At 37.5% G+C, this 12,266-nt stretch overlaps 1 protein-coding gene across 2 annotated transcripts in view; it reads left to right on the top strand.

Annotated features, from left to right (window-relative positions):
- Positions 1-12,266, top strand: part of Gprk2 (G protein-coupled receptor kinase 2) — a 41,065-nt gene that overhangs the window by 11,548 nt on the left and 17,251 nt on the right. The window lies entirely within an intron of this gene.

Genomic DNA, 12,266 nt, shown 5'->3' with positions numbered 1-12,266 from the left:
CGTAGCAATTAAATTCGAAACCACCAGTTGCTAATTGCAATTGATAAATAAGTTCTGTTAATTGTAAAAATTAATTGCATGCAACAATTACGTTCGAAATTATCAACTGTTAATTGCAGTAGACAATTAGTTTTCTTAGTTGGTTGTAGCGATCAATTACAATTTATATATAGGGTGTACAGCCACCCCTGGGAAAAATTTTAATGGGGGATTCTAGAGGCCAAAATAAGACGAAAATCAAGAATACCAATTTGTTGATGGAGGCTTCGATAAAAAGTTATTAACAATTAAATTCAGAAATTTCAAATCGTTCTGGAAAAATTATTTTCGGTTGCAAGGGTCGATTATAATTATTTTTTATGAATAGCTATACCCCCAAAATCCTACCCGGTTTCTAGAAAAAAATTCGAGTATGTGTGAAAGTTTCCGACGGAAAAAAAAATTTTTCAAATCATTCTAAAAAAATTACTTTCGGTTGCGGGGGTCAATTACAATCATTTTTGGTCATTACACATACCCCCGAAATCCTACCCACTTTCGAGAAAAAAATTCTTTACCGAAAATCTAATGTGAGGTCTACAATGATGCTCTGAAATTTCATGCGTATCTTTAAAACAGCATAACTCCTGAACGGATTGGACGATTTTAATGTTTAAAAAAGCAAACAACGCGTATTTTGGTGTAGAATATGTAGAAATTCTAACAATAATGAAAAAGTTGTTCTTTGACCCCGTAAAATGAGAAAAACCACATAAAAATGGTCCAATTTTTAAACAGCCATAATTCCTACAATAGTGAATATATTTCTTTGAAATTTTGGGAGGAAGTAGAGTTCATGGATACCTACAAAAAAGTATTAGACAACTTTTCCGTAGGGCGTCAGATAAAATTACTAAAAATCAAAAACTAATTTTTAAGAAAAATCGATAGGATGCCTAAATTTTTCGAGGAAAAAAAAAATTTCAAATCGTTCTGAAAAAATTATTTTCGGTTGCGGAGGTTTCTTACAATCATTTTTGGTCATTAGACATACCCTCGAAATTCTACCCACTTTTGAGAAAAAAATTCGAGGAAATTGAAATTTTTCGATAAAATTAAAAAATTTCAAATCGTTCTGGAAAAATTATTTTCCGTTGCAGGAGTTGATTACAATCATTTTTTGTCATTACACATACCCCCGAAATCCTACCCACTTTCGAGAAAAAAATTCTTTACCGAAAATCTAATGTGAGGCCCAGAAATGCACCTCAGAAATTTCATGCGAATCTTTAAAATGTCATAACTCCTGAACGGATTGGACGATTTTAATGTTTAAAAAAGCAATCAACGCGTATTTTGGTGTAGAATATGTAGAAATTCAAACAATAATGAAAAAGTTGTTCTTTGACCCCGTAAAATGAGAAAAACCACATAAAAATGGTCCAATTTTCAAACAGCCATAATTCCTACAATAGTGAATATATTTCTTTGAAATTTTGGGGGGAAGTAGAGTTCATGGATACCTACAAAAAAGTATTAGACAACTTTTCCGTAGGGCGTCAGACAAAATTACTAAAAATCAAAAACTAATTTTTAAGAAAAATCGACAGGATGCCTAAATTTTTCGAGGAAAAAGAAAATTTTCCAATCGTTCTGAAAAAATTATTTTCGGTTGCGGAGGTTTCTTACAATCATTTTTGGTCATTAGACATACCCTCGAAATTCTACCCACTTTTGAGAAAAAAATTCGAGGAAATTGAAATTTTTCGATAAAATTAAAAAATTTCAAATCGTTCTGGAAAAATTATTTTCCGTTGCAGGAGTTGATTACAATCATTTTTGGTCATTACACATACCCCCGAAATCCTACCCACTTTCGAGAAAAAAATTCTTTACCGAAAATCTAATGTGAGGCCCAGAAATGCACCTCAGAAATTTCATGCGAATCTTTAAAATGTCATAACTCCTGAACGGATTGGACGATTTTAATGTTTAAAAAAGCAATCAACGCGTATTTTGGTGTAGAATATGTAGAAATTCTAACAATAATGAAAAAGTTGTTCTTTCACCCCGTAAAATGAGAAAAACCACATAAAAATGGTCCAATTTTCAAACAGCCATAATTCCTACAATAGTGAATATATTTCTTTGAAATTTTGGGGGGAAGTAGAGTTCATGGATACCTACAAAAAGGTATTAGACAACTTTTCCGTAGGGCGTCAGACAAAATTACTAAAAATCAAAGACGAATATTTAAGAAAAATCGACAGGATGCCTAAATTTTTCGAGGAAAAAAAAATTTCAAATCGTTTTGGAAAAATTATTTTCGTTTGCAGGGGTCAATTGCAATCATTTTTGGTGAGTAGACATACCCCCGAAATCTTGCGCATTTTCGAGAAAAAAATTCAGAACCACCGGAACTTTAAACGTTAATAACTTTTTAACGAAGCCTCCATCAACAAATTGTTATTCTTGATTTCCGTCTTATTTCGACCTCTAGAATCCCCCATTAAAATTTTTCCCAGGGCTGTCGAACACCCTGTATAACCGATTGTTTAAATATTCGTAAATGCGAAGAATCAACTGTAAATAATCGGTTATCTTATCTAGTAGAAATTCAATTTGGTGGATGACTCGATTAAAAAATGTAATCGGTTAGTTCCAAAGACAGATGCTTTCGTAATTGCTGGAAAGTTTGATGTTGTAGACAGGAAGTGTTCGCGTACGCTGCACACGCCGGTGAAACTTTTAATCTCGCGCGGACGAACTGTTTATAAAATATTGAAGGGAATTCCGGGCGGAGTAGGAAACATTGCGTAGCTTCTTTGATCAACAAGTTCCCCGACAAGATACCGGATTACCCGGCTGCGTAAATTGTTAGAAATTCCGTGGAAATTGTACGCAGTAATTACGCAAATGATATTTCGTTCCGGCGCGCGCATTTGGCCGAAGTAAATTCCATGAAACGTTTCCTATTTCCAGATCCGAAACACCGTGTTCCATCCGCCTCCGAGTTTCACGCTCAGACGGCTCATAATTTCTCATTAAGCTCGTTCCAAATTGTCTTCGTAACAGAAGCGATTCTCGAATAACTTTATGTACCAGGGATGAGCGAATCTCTTATCTAGATAAAGAACGAATGAAAAAAGAAATTTGATGAATCCCGAACAGCGCCGTAAAACGTAAGCAGCCACGTCCCGTTACTCGTTCCATTACAATTACAATCTGAATTTGTTAAATGAAATTGTATTATTTCGCGTCGAATGAATTTCAGCGCGATTTACTCTAACCTAAGCTTATCCGAGTAACTAATGGAATAAACGTTGCATTGAAATTGCTACACGGTGATGGATTCCGTTCGTTATCTATTAATGGAATAAAATCCTGCCCATCTGCTTCACCCTTCGTCGATCACGGTCTTGTAAATCGCTTTCGGTGCGCGTATAACGAATTTTCGTTATTAATCGTTAAAAATTATTGCCAGTCGATTACAGTTGATCATAAGCTACTTCTATTTTTTACCGTGCATCAGTCGCATTGCATCGTGACAAATTGGACAGATTTTTAATGCGAATGAACATCTACAGTGTCGGTATACGGAATTTAGTGGCGCCGCGTAGCGCGAAGAATCGAAATTGTTACTCTACGAACTTGCGCAGCTCGCCGTCGGAAGCGCTGATCGTATGGAAATCGGTCTAAACAAACCCACAGACTTTGCTTCTTGCAACGGTTCGTATATTAACTTTAATCATGGATATCTAACAAGTTTTTGATCATCTGTCCCCATAATGCTATGTATACGTACATACAGGGTGTTCTGACAACCAAGGGAAAAATTTTAATGGGGGATTCTAGAGGCCAAGATAAGACGAAAATCAAGAATACCAATTTGTTGATGGAAGCTTCGTTAAAAAGTTATTAACATTTAAAGTTCCGTCCGAACTGAATTTTTTTTTCGAAAATACGCAAGATTTCGGGGGTATGTCTATTGACCAAAAATGATTATAATTGACCCCTACAGCTAACAATATTTTTTTCAGAACGATTTGAGATATTTTAATTTCGTCGAAAAATTTCACAACTTCTCGAATTTTTTTCTAGAAAGTGGGTAAGATTTCGAGGGTATGTCTAATGACGAAAAATTATTGTAATTGACCCCCGCAACCGAAAATAATTTTTTCAGAACGATTTGAATTTTTTTTTTAAACACCTAATTAGGTTTTCTGTAAAGAATTTTTTTCTCGAAAGTGCGTAGGATTTTGGGGGGATGTGTAATCACCAAAAATGATTGTAATTGACCGCCACAACTAACAATATTTTTTTCAGAACGATTTGAAATATTTTAATTTCGTCGAAAAATTTCACAATTTCTCGAATTTTTTTCTAGAAAGTGGGTGGGATATCGGGGGTATGTATAATGACCAAAAATGATTGTAATTGTCCCCTGTAACCAAATATAATTCTTTTCGTGTGATTTGAAATTTTTAAATTTCGTCTAAAAATTTCAATACCTATTCGAATTTTTTTCTCGAAACTGCATAAGATTTCGGGGGTATGTCTATTCACCAAAAATGATTGTAATTGCCCCCTACAACTGAACATAATTTTTCCAAAACGATTTGAAATTTTTTAATTTTATCGAAAAATTCCAACTTTCTCGAATTTTTTTCTCGAAAATGCGTAGGATTACAGAGGTATGTGTAATAACCAAAAATGCTTGTAATTGATCCCTGTAATTAAATATAATTTTTTCAGAACGATTTGAAATTTTTTAATTTTATCGAAAAATTCCAATTTTCTCGAATTTTTTTCTCGAAAATGCGTAGGATTTCAGAGGAATGTGTAATGACCAAAAATACTTGTAATTGACCCCTGTAATTAGATATAATTTTTTTAGAATGATTTGAAAATTTTTCTTTCCATCGAAAAATTTCACACCTTCTCGAATTTTTTTCTCGGAAGTGGGTAGGATTTCGAGGGTATGTGTAATAACCAAAAATACTTGTAATTGACCCCTGTAATTAAATATAATTTTTTCAGGACGATTTGAAATTTTTTAATTTTATCGAAAAATTTCAATTTTCTCGAATTTTTTTCTCGAAAATGCGTAGGATTTCAGAGGTATGTGTAATGACCAAAAATACTTGTAATTGACCCCTGTAATTAGATATAATTTTTTTAGAATGATTTGAAAATTTTTCTCTCCATCGAAAAATTTCACACCTTCTCGAATTTTTTTCTAGAAAGTGGGTAGGATTTCGAGGGTATGTGTAATGACCAAAAATACTTGTAATTGACCCCTGTAATTAGATATAATTTTTTTAGAATGATTTGAAAATTTTTCTCTCCATCGAAAAATTTCACACCTTCTCGAATTTTTTTCTAGAAAGTGGGTAGGATTTCGAGGGTATGTGTAATGACCAAAAATGATTGTAATTGACCCCCGCAACCGAAAATAATTTTTCCAGAACGATTTGAAATTGTTGAATTTAATTGTTAATAACTTTTTAACGAAGCCTCAGTCAAGAAATTGACATTCTTGATTTTCGTCTTACTTTTACCTCTAGAATCTCCCATTAAAATTTTTCCCAAGGGGTGGCCGAACACCCTGTATAATGACTAGATGTACGAGTCTGCAGAGTTTCAATAAAATCGGTGGCCCGCAGGCCTTGCCCCCTCCCTTGTCGGACCTTTACGTTCGAGTAATGGAAGTTAACGACGGAGGGGAATATGACAGGACTTTCCCATAATCCTAACGCGTTCATGATAAGCCGGCGATTCCAGTATTTTCGCGAATTTACTCGCCGCGCTCGAAATTACGTTCCCATTAGGGACGATTTCAGCCCGGTCCGGGCCCCGAGCGTGCTCCATCGGTTTATATGCAAATGGCTTAATGAGAACGCGTACCGGCACAGAGCCCTAATTAAACTGCATACTTTACGTTATTACGTTCTTGCTCTTTGTGTCGCGCGCGATAAAGTGCACGAAGCGTAGGATTGACGCCCGTGCACGCGAGCGCACTCGCGCCACCGGTAATTGCAGACTCGACGCTAGGCCCGAGGCGGCGTCGCGTCGTTAAGGAAGCTAAACTTTCCTTTACCTAAAGCGTCCCACGACCGCGATATACCGTCATCCGGAATACTAATTAGCCTAACTTCTAACTGCAAACCAATCAGAGAAGTTGCAGCGTGTTGTAAAACTGACGAATACCCACGCTGGTCTAACGAGCAGAACGTCAGACCTGATACTCGTCGATTTTAACATTTTGCTTGTAGATTCGCGCATACAACGACCGTAAACGGAGAGTTACAGCCGTAGATAGCCAGTCGTAGAAACGTAGAATTCTTTTTTTTCTTAGTTTTAACATTTTCCATGACAAATGAATAGGTTACCTTACCGGCTGGTAATAAGTTCTACGTTACCGGCAGAAATTCGATTAACAGGCTACTGCGGTCGGTAAAGTAATAATAATATTATATTACTTTTGAACGCTCGATTAGAAAGATTCGGTGATTGCCTAACGAGAGGCCATAAAGCGGTCATCCATAAGTCATAAATTCATAGAGCAACGACAAAATTTATTCGATCGGGTGTCCCGACGGCAGAGTCATTAGCACGTTGTACATTTAGTACGGTCATCTCTCCGCGAACGGACGTTTCAGAAACGTAATAAAATCAGACTCGTTCGTCCAAGGACACGTGTTCGCAGCAGTGGTCGTAAACCTGGCCCCGTATATTCGCAATCCGAGCGGTAGCTAATTGCGAAGAAACGTTCGAAGCGATAAACGTCAAGGGAGGAAAAGCGAGCGTACCCAGGAACGATTGCAACGCTGCGGAGCTTTGAGGCGCCGCTCAGAATGGTGGTATTTTCAATCTTGCCGTCCAATATATCAATTAGGCGAGCAGTCTGAGGACGTGGATACGACTGGTAGACTCTTTTATACGATGTCTTAACTCTCTCGCGGTGGTCTGTCGAGCGCGAGATACTCCTCGAAATTTTTAGGGACGCGAGCCACATTTGGAGGTTAAGTTTCGTAGCGGGATCGCGTCAGTGGCGCCACCTTTGATTGCACGAATTAGCGGTCAAGAAAAGAGAACGTACGAATTGAAAATAAATTAGATTTCCTGATTATGGAAGCTTTATCTGCGATTATTATTATAATAGCGGTTTAATTAATATTTTAGTAGACTTTTAGGCAGACAAGAATTTATATGATTCTATTTTGGTCCGTATAGGCTTCTCCTTTTCCTCTTTTGTATTTGCACACGGCGATGTTTAATGGTACAGTTCGTGGAAACGTCGGGAAACTTTATCAAGAGGGCCAAAGTCGGATGAAAAACGAGACTTGTATAGTATCCGACGTATCCTGCGCGATAACAGCGACGATCTAATAACAATGGACGAGCCATATCGCCGACGGAAAGTACTGCTTTTCACGGTTGCCGTCGGCCGCTATTCGAAATCGATAGAACTCCGCGCGGGTTCCATCGATATCGTTCCGGAACATGGGCGTGTTGCGCCATTAGAGGATCGACAGTGCAAATGGGAGAAAGAAACGGCGAATTTTAATTAGCATTAGTGCCTCGTCGCGGATCCCGTGCGCGTCCACGAGTCGTCGAGCGATGCCTGTTGCGTGGCACGTTGAAAAGTAGGTAAATGGGTGCTCGTGTGATGCACCGACGACGTCAATTGGGTCTGTAATCGCATCGCCTCGGTGAACTTTATAAATGTGTATGGATATAGGAGGGGGACGAGCGTGAACGCGACCGGCTGTAAATTACGTAAGAACCGCGAACCCGTCCGGGTTAATTGCGAGGGCGCCGTTTTCATCGTAATCGTAAACACCGACGGGGATAAATTGCCAAGCCGGAGAAACGAAAGTAAGACTCGACGCGCTGGAGGTGGCGTGTCGCTGCGGTGTGGAAACTCGTGAGAATCGTAGGAGGACAGGAAAGGAAAGGAGGGGGCGCGTTTCGTCCGGGGCCTGATAGTGGACCCATCAGTAAGGCCCTAGCAGGCCCTGCCATAGACGACTGGGATATTGGGAAGTCGGTCGAGGGTGTTCCGACAACCAAGGGAAAAATTTTAATGGAGGATTCTAGAGGCCAAAATAAGACGAAAATCAAGAATACCAATTTGTTGATGGAGGTTTTGTTAAAAAGTTATTAACGTTCAAAGTTCCGGCTGTAGAATTGCAATTTGTCCACCTACTTGAATTTTTTTCTCGAAAGTGCGTAGGATTTCGAGGGTATGTCTATTGACCCAAAATGATTGTAATTGAGCCCCGCATTCGAATATATTTTTTCCAGAATGATTTGAAATAGTTTAATTTTGTCGAAAAATTTCACACCTTCTAGAATTTTTTTCTCGAAAGTGCGTAGGATTTTCGGGGTATGTCTATTCACCAAAAATGATTGTAATTAAGCCCCACATCCGAATATATTTTTTCCAGAATGATTTGAAATATTTTAATTTTGTCGAAAAATTTCAGTACCTTCTCGAATTTTTTTCTCGAAAATGCGTAGGATTTCAAGGGTGTGTCTATTCACCAAAAATGATTGTAATTGACCCCCGTAATCGAAAATAATTTTTCCAGAATGATTTGAAATATTTTAATTTTATCGAAAAATTTCACACCTTCTAGAATTTTTTTCTCGAAAGTGCGTAGGAATTTCGGGGTGTGTCTATTCACCAAAAATGATTGTAATTGAGCCCCGCATTCGAATATATTTTTTCCAGAATGATTTGACATATTTTAATTTTGTCGAAAAATTTCACACCTTCTAGAATTTTTTTCTCGTAAGTGCGTAGGATTTTCGGGGTATGTCTATTCACCAAAAATGATTGTAATTAAGCCCCACATCCGAATATATTTTTTCCAGAATGATATGAAATATTTTAATTTTGTCGAAAAATTTCAGTACCTTCTCGAATTTTTTTCTCGAAAATGCGTAGGATTTCAAGGGTATGTCTATTCACCAAAAATGATTGTAATTGACCCCCACAGCTAACAATATTTTTTTCAGAATGATTTGAAATATTTTAATTTTATCGAAAAATTTCACACCTTCTAGAATTTTTTTCTCGAAAGTGCGTAGGATTTTCGGGGTGTGTCTATTCACCAAAAATGATTGTAATTGAGTCCCGCATTCGAATATATTTTTTCCAGAATGATTTGAAATAGTTTAATTTCTTTGAAAAATTTCACACCCTCTCGATTTTTTTTCTAGAAAGTGGGTAGGATTTCGGGGGTATGTCTATTCACCAAAAATGATTGTAATTGACCCCCACAGCTAACAATATTTTTTTCAGAACGATTTGAAATATTTTAATTCCGTTGAAAAATTTCACACCCTCTCGAATTTTTTTCTAGAAAGTGCGTAGAATTTCGGGTTAATGTGTAATGACCAAAAATGATTGTAATTAACCCCCGCAACCGAAAGTAATTTTTTTAGAACGATTTGAAATTTATTAGTTTAATTTTTTAATAACTTTTTAACAAAGCTCCAGTCAAGTAATTGATATTCTTGGTTTTCGTCCTCAAATACACTAACATCCTCGTTACACAAATTAGAAGAATACAGAAGTGTCAAAATTCCAAATAAATAAGTAAATCTTTAGCAAATAGTGCAATAAGTCATCATTACCAAAAAACATTTTAATACCGGATAATGGGAAGCAAGCGTAGCCATAAGCAGAACGAAATATATTTTTACACAAGTCACAATTTTATACGTTGTAAAAGAAGTTATTAAACCGGATAAGTGATTTCAAATAAAGAAATACTAAAATTAAAACTAAAAACCTACCAAAAGTAGTCGTTCAAAGATAGTTCATTCTTATACATAAATAACGTTGAACAATCGCATGTAGAATTGATTCGTCGAAAAAAAGTTTGATATTGTTTATATTTGGTAAGATTTTATGTATAATACACGGTCCGCGGAGGAACGACCCAGCTGCTACGTCACTGGCAGCCATTTTGTGCCGGTGGCTGGCAACTCTGCCCCGGATTCAAGTAACGTACGCTTCCCACTACTTTTTGCCTTCGACTTCCAGCAGCCGATGGTCTTCCTTACGGGAAAAATAGACGAGACGAGCGGAAAATTTCCTCGAATAGCGTTTCGTCATCGATCGTCGCCCCCTCTCCTCCCCCTCCACCCCCTCCCAACCCTCTCCGGAAAAAGTCGAGCGAACGAATAGGGTGTCGCCACGGTTTTCGCGGCTCCGTGAGCAACTGATTACATTTCCGCGACATGTGCAGTCGTTCGTTCGATCTGCGAACCGGAAGCACCGAAGGGTCGAGCCGCGCGTTTCTTTCGCAATCCAGACTCTAGATTCTAGATTCTAGAGGGTAGAAAAGGAGGGTTTCCATCGTGGAATGCATATACTTCGATCAGTTAACCGGAACAGAACAGCAAACCAATAAAAGAAATTAAAATTGTTTTTCATCGTAACGACATTTTCTTCAAAATGCATAATAATATTTCGTAAATAACGCAAAGTTTTCTATCGTACCATAAATAGATTAATAACGTTAATTGGTAATAATAAAAAAGACAGAAGCAAAACGAGCTTGTTGAAAAAGTAACTTTTCGTAAATCTTTATAAAGGCTTGGTCAGTTTCGAGACACTATTTTCGAACCAGTAATACGTCAATAATGGTCCTTGTAACAATAAACACAACGACGCTTGAATAATGCAGAAGATGCAAAATACAACGATACGTTTAAATTATACACAGGCATGTGTGTATATATATATTTTGTCAGTTTAATATTTCTTGTACGACTCGATGTGCGTCAAGAGGAACGTGACCCTTCGGAACAATCGTCGCTCCTTTTCAACTGTATAAACGCAACCAGGTCACGTTTGCACCTAACGGTACGATAAAGTATATCATTGATCCCTCCTTATTATCGCGTGAACATTGCTTTTTAAAAAGATTGCGCGACGATTGTGTAAGCTCGTTGACGATCGTTCGCGAGGGTTGATTGTTAAATACTGGCCAATTCGTCTGGTCTCAGGGAAAAGAAACACTATCGATTATTCTACGTTACGAATTACTGGGACGAATTTCTGGGTTCGGGTTTCGTAATATGCACAAGCTTCTAAAAAATTGAATACGACACTCTAATTACTTTGGTATCACAAAAAAATATATTTCGAGTTTTATTTATTCACGTTGAAAATTTTTTTATAAATTAACTTCCCGGATAAAAATAGTGCAAGTTACAGAGAAATTATTCCTTTAGAAAATTCTAAAGAACTGAAAAAATTTAATTCTCAGCATAGAGTAATCAGTTAATTTTTGTTACCATTGTGGGCGTCGTCTCCCATGCTCGCCACCAGAGGGATCGCGCTCTCACAAGCACTCGACCGACCCCTCGGTTGCTATACAGGGTGTTCGACCACTCCTGGGAAAAATTTTAATGGAGGATTCTAGAGGCCAAAATAAGACGAAAACCAAGAATACTAATTTGTTGATTAAGGCTTCGTTACAAAGTTATTAACGTTTAAAGTTCGAGAAAAAAATTCAAGAAAATTAAAAAATTTCAAATCGTTCTGAGAAAATTATTTTCGTTTGCGGGGGTCAATTACAATCATTTTTGATCATTAGACATACCCTCGAAATCCTACCCACATTCTAGAAAAAAATTCGAGAACTTTTTAACGAAGCCTCCATCAACAAATTGATATTCTTGATTCTCGTTTTATTTTGGTCTCTAGAATCTTTCATCAAAATCTTTCCCAGGGTTGGTCGAACACCCTGTAGAAATTGTAATATCAATATTGAAACGTAGATTGAATGTGAAAGCTGTATATCGAAAATTTAGTGGTATCGTCGTTTTTCAAAAGGAGGAAAATTCGATGGAAAACTGATCTGAACAGTATCAAAGCGAGAGCCGATTGGATCCCCGGCGTGCTTGAATCGCGTGGAACGAAAGACGACGTTAACCCAGTTGCACCTCGCGTCTTCAGCGAGGGTGGTCGGCAACGGCGTGACTCGTGGCGCGGAAAAGAGGCTGATTGCGACGAAATAAATCGAAGATGTGAAATGAAATTTTTAGCACGACTGACTATCCGTGTAAAGGAACGCTCGACGGGGCTTCTCGTACGAGAGTATTATTGATTTCTTTACAGACCTCGTCCCCCTGAACGCCAGGTTGAACGAAATAACTTGACCACCTTGAATATCTCTTACACTTTGTAGTAGAAAGAAACGTCAGTGGAAAAGGTCGCCACGATTCAGACTAACCAATATTATGGTATTTAAATTTCAACG

This window comes from Colletes latitarsis, chromosome 10 (genome assembly GCF_051014445.1).
Source record: "Colletes latitarsis isolate SP2378_abdomen chromosome 10, iyColLati1, whole genome shotgun sequence".
NCBI lineage: Eukaryota > Metazoa > Arthropoda > Insecta > Hymenoptera > Colletidae > Colletes > Colletes latitarsis.
This window is presented reverse-complemented; position numbering and strand designations above follow the sequence as displayed.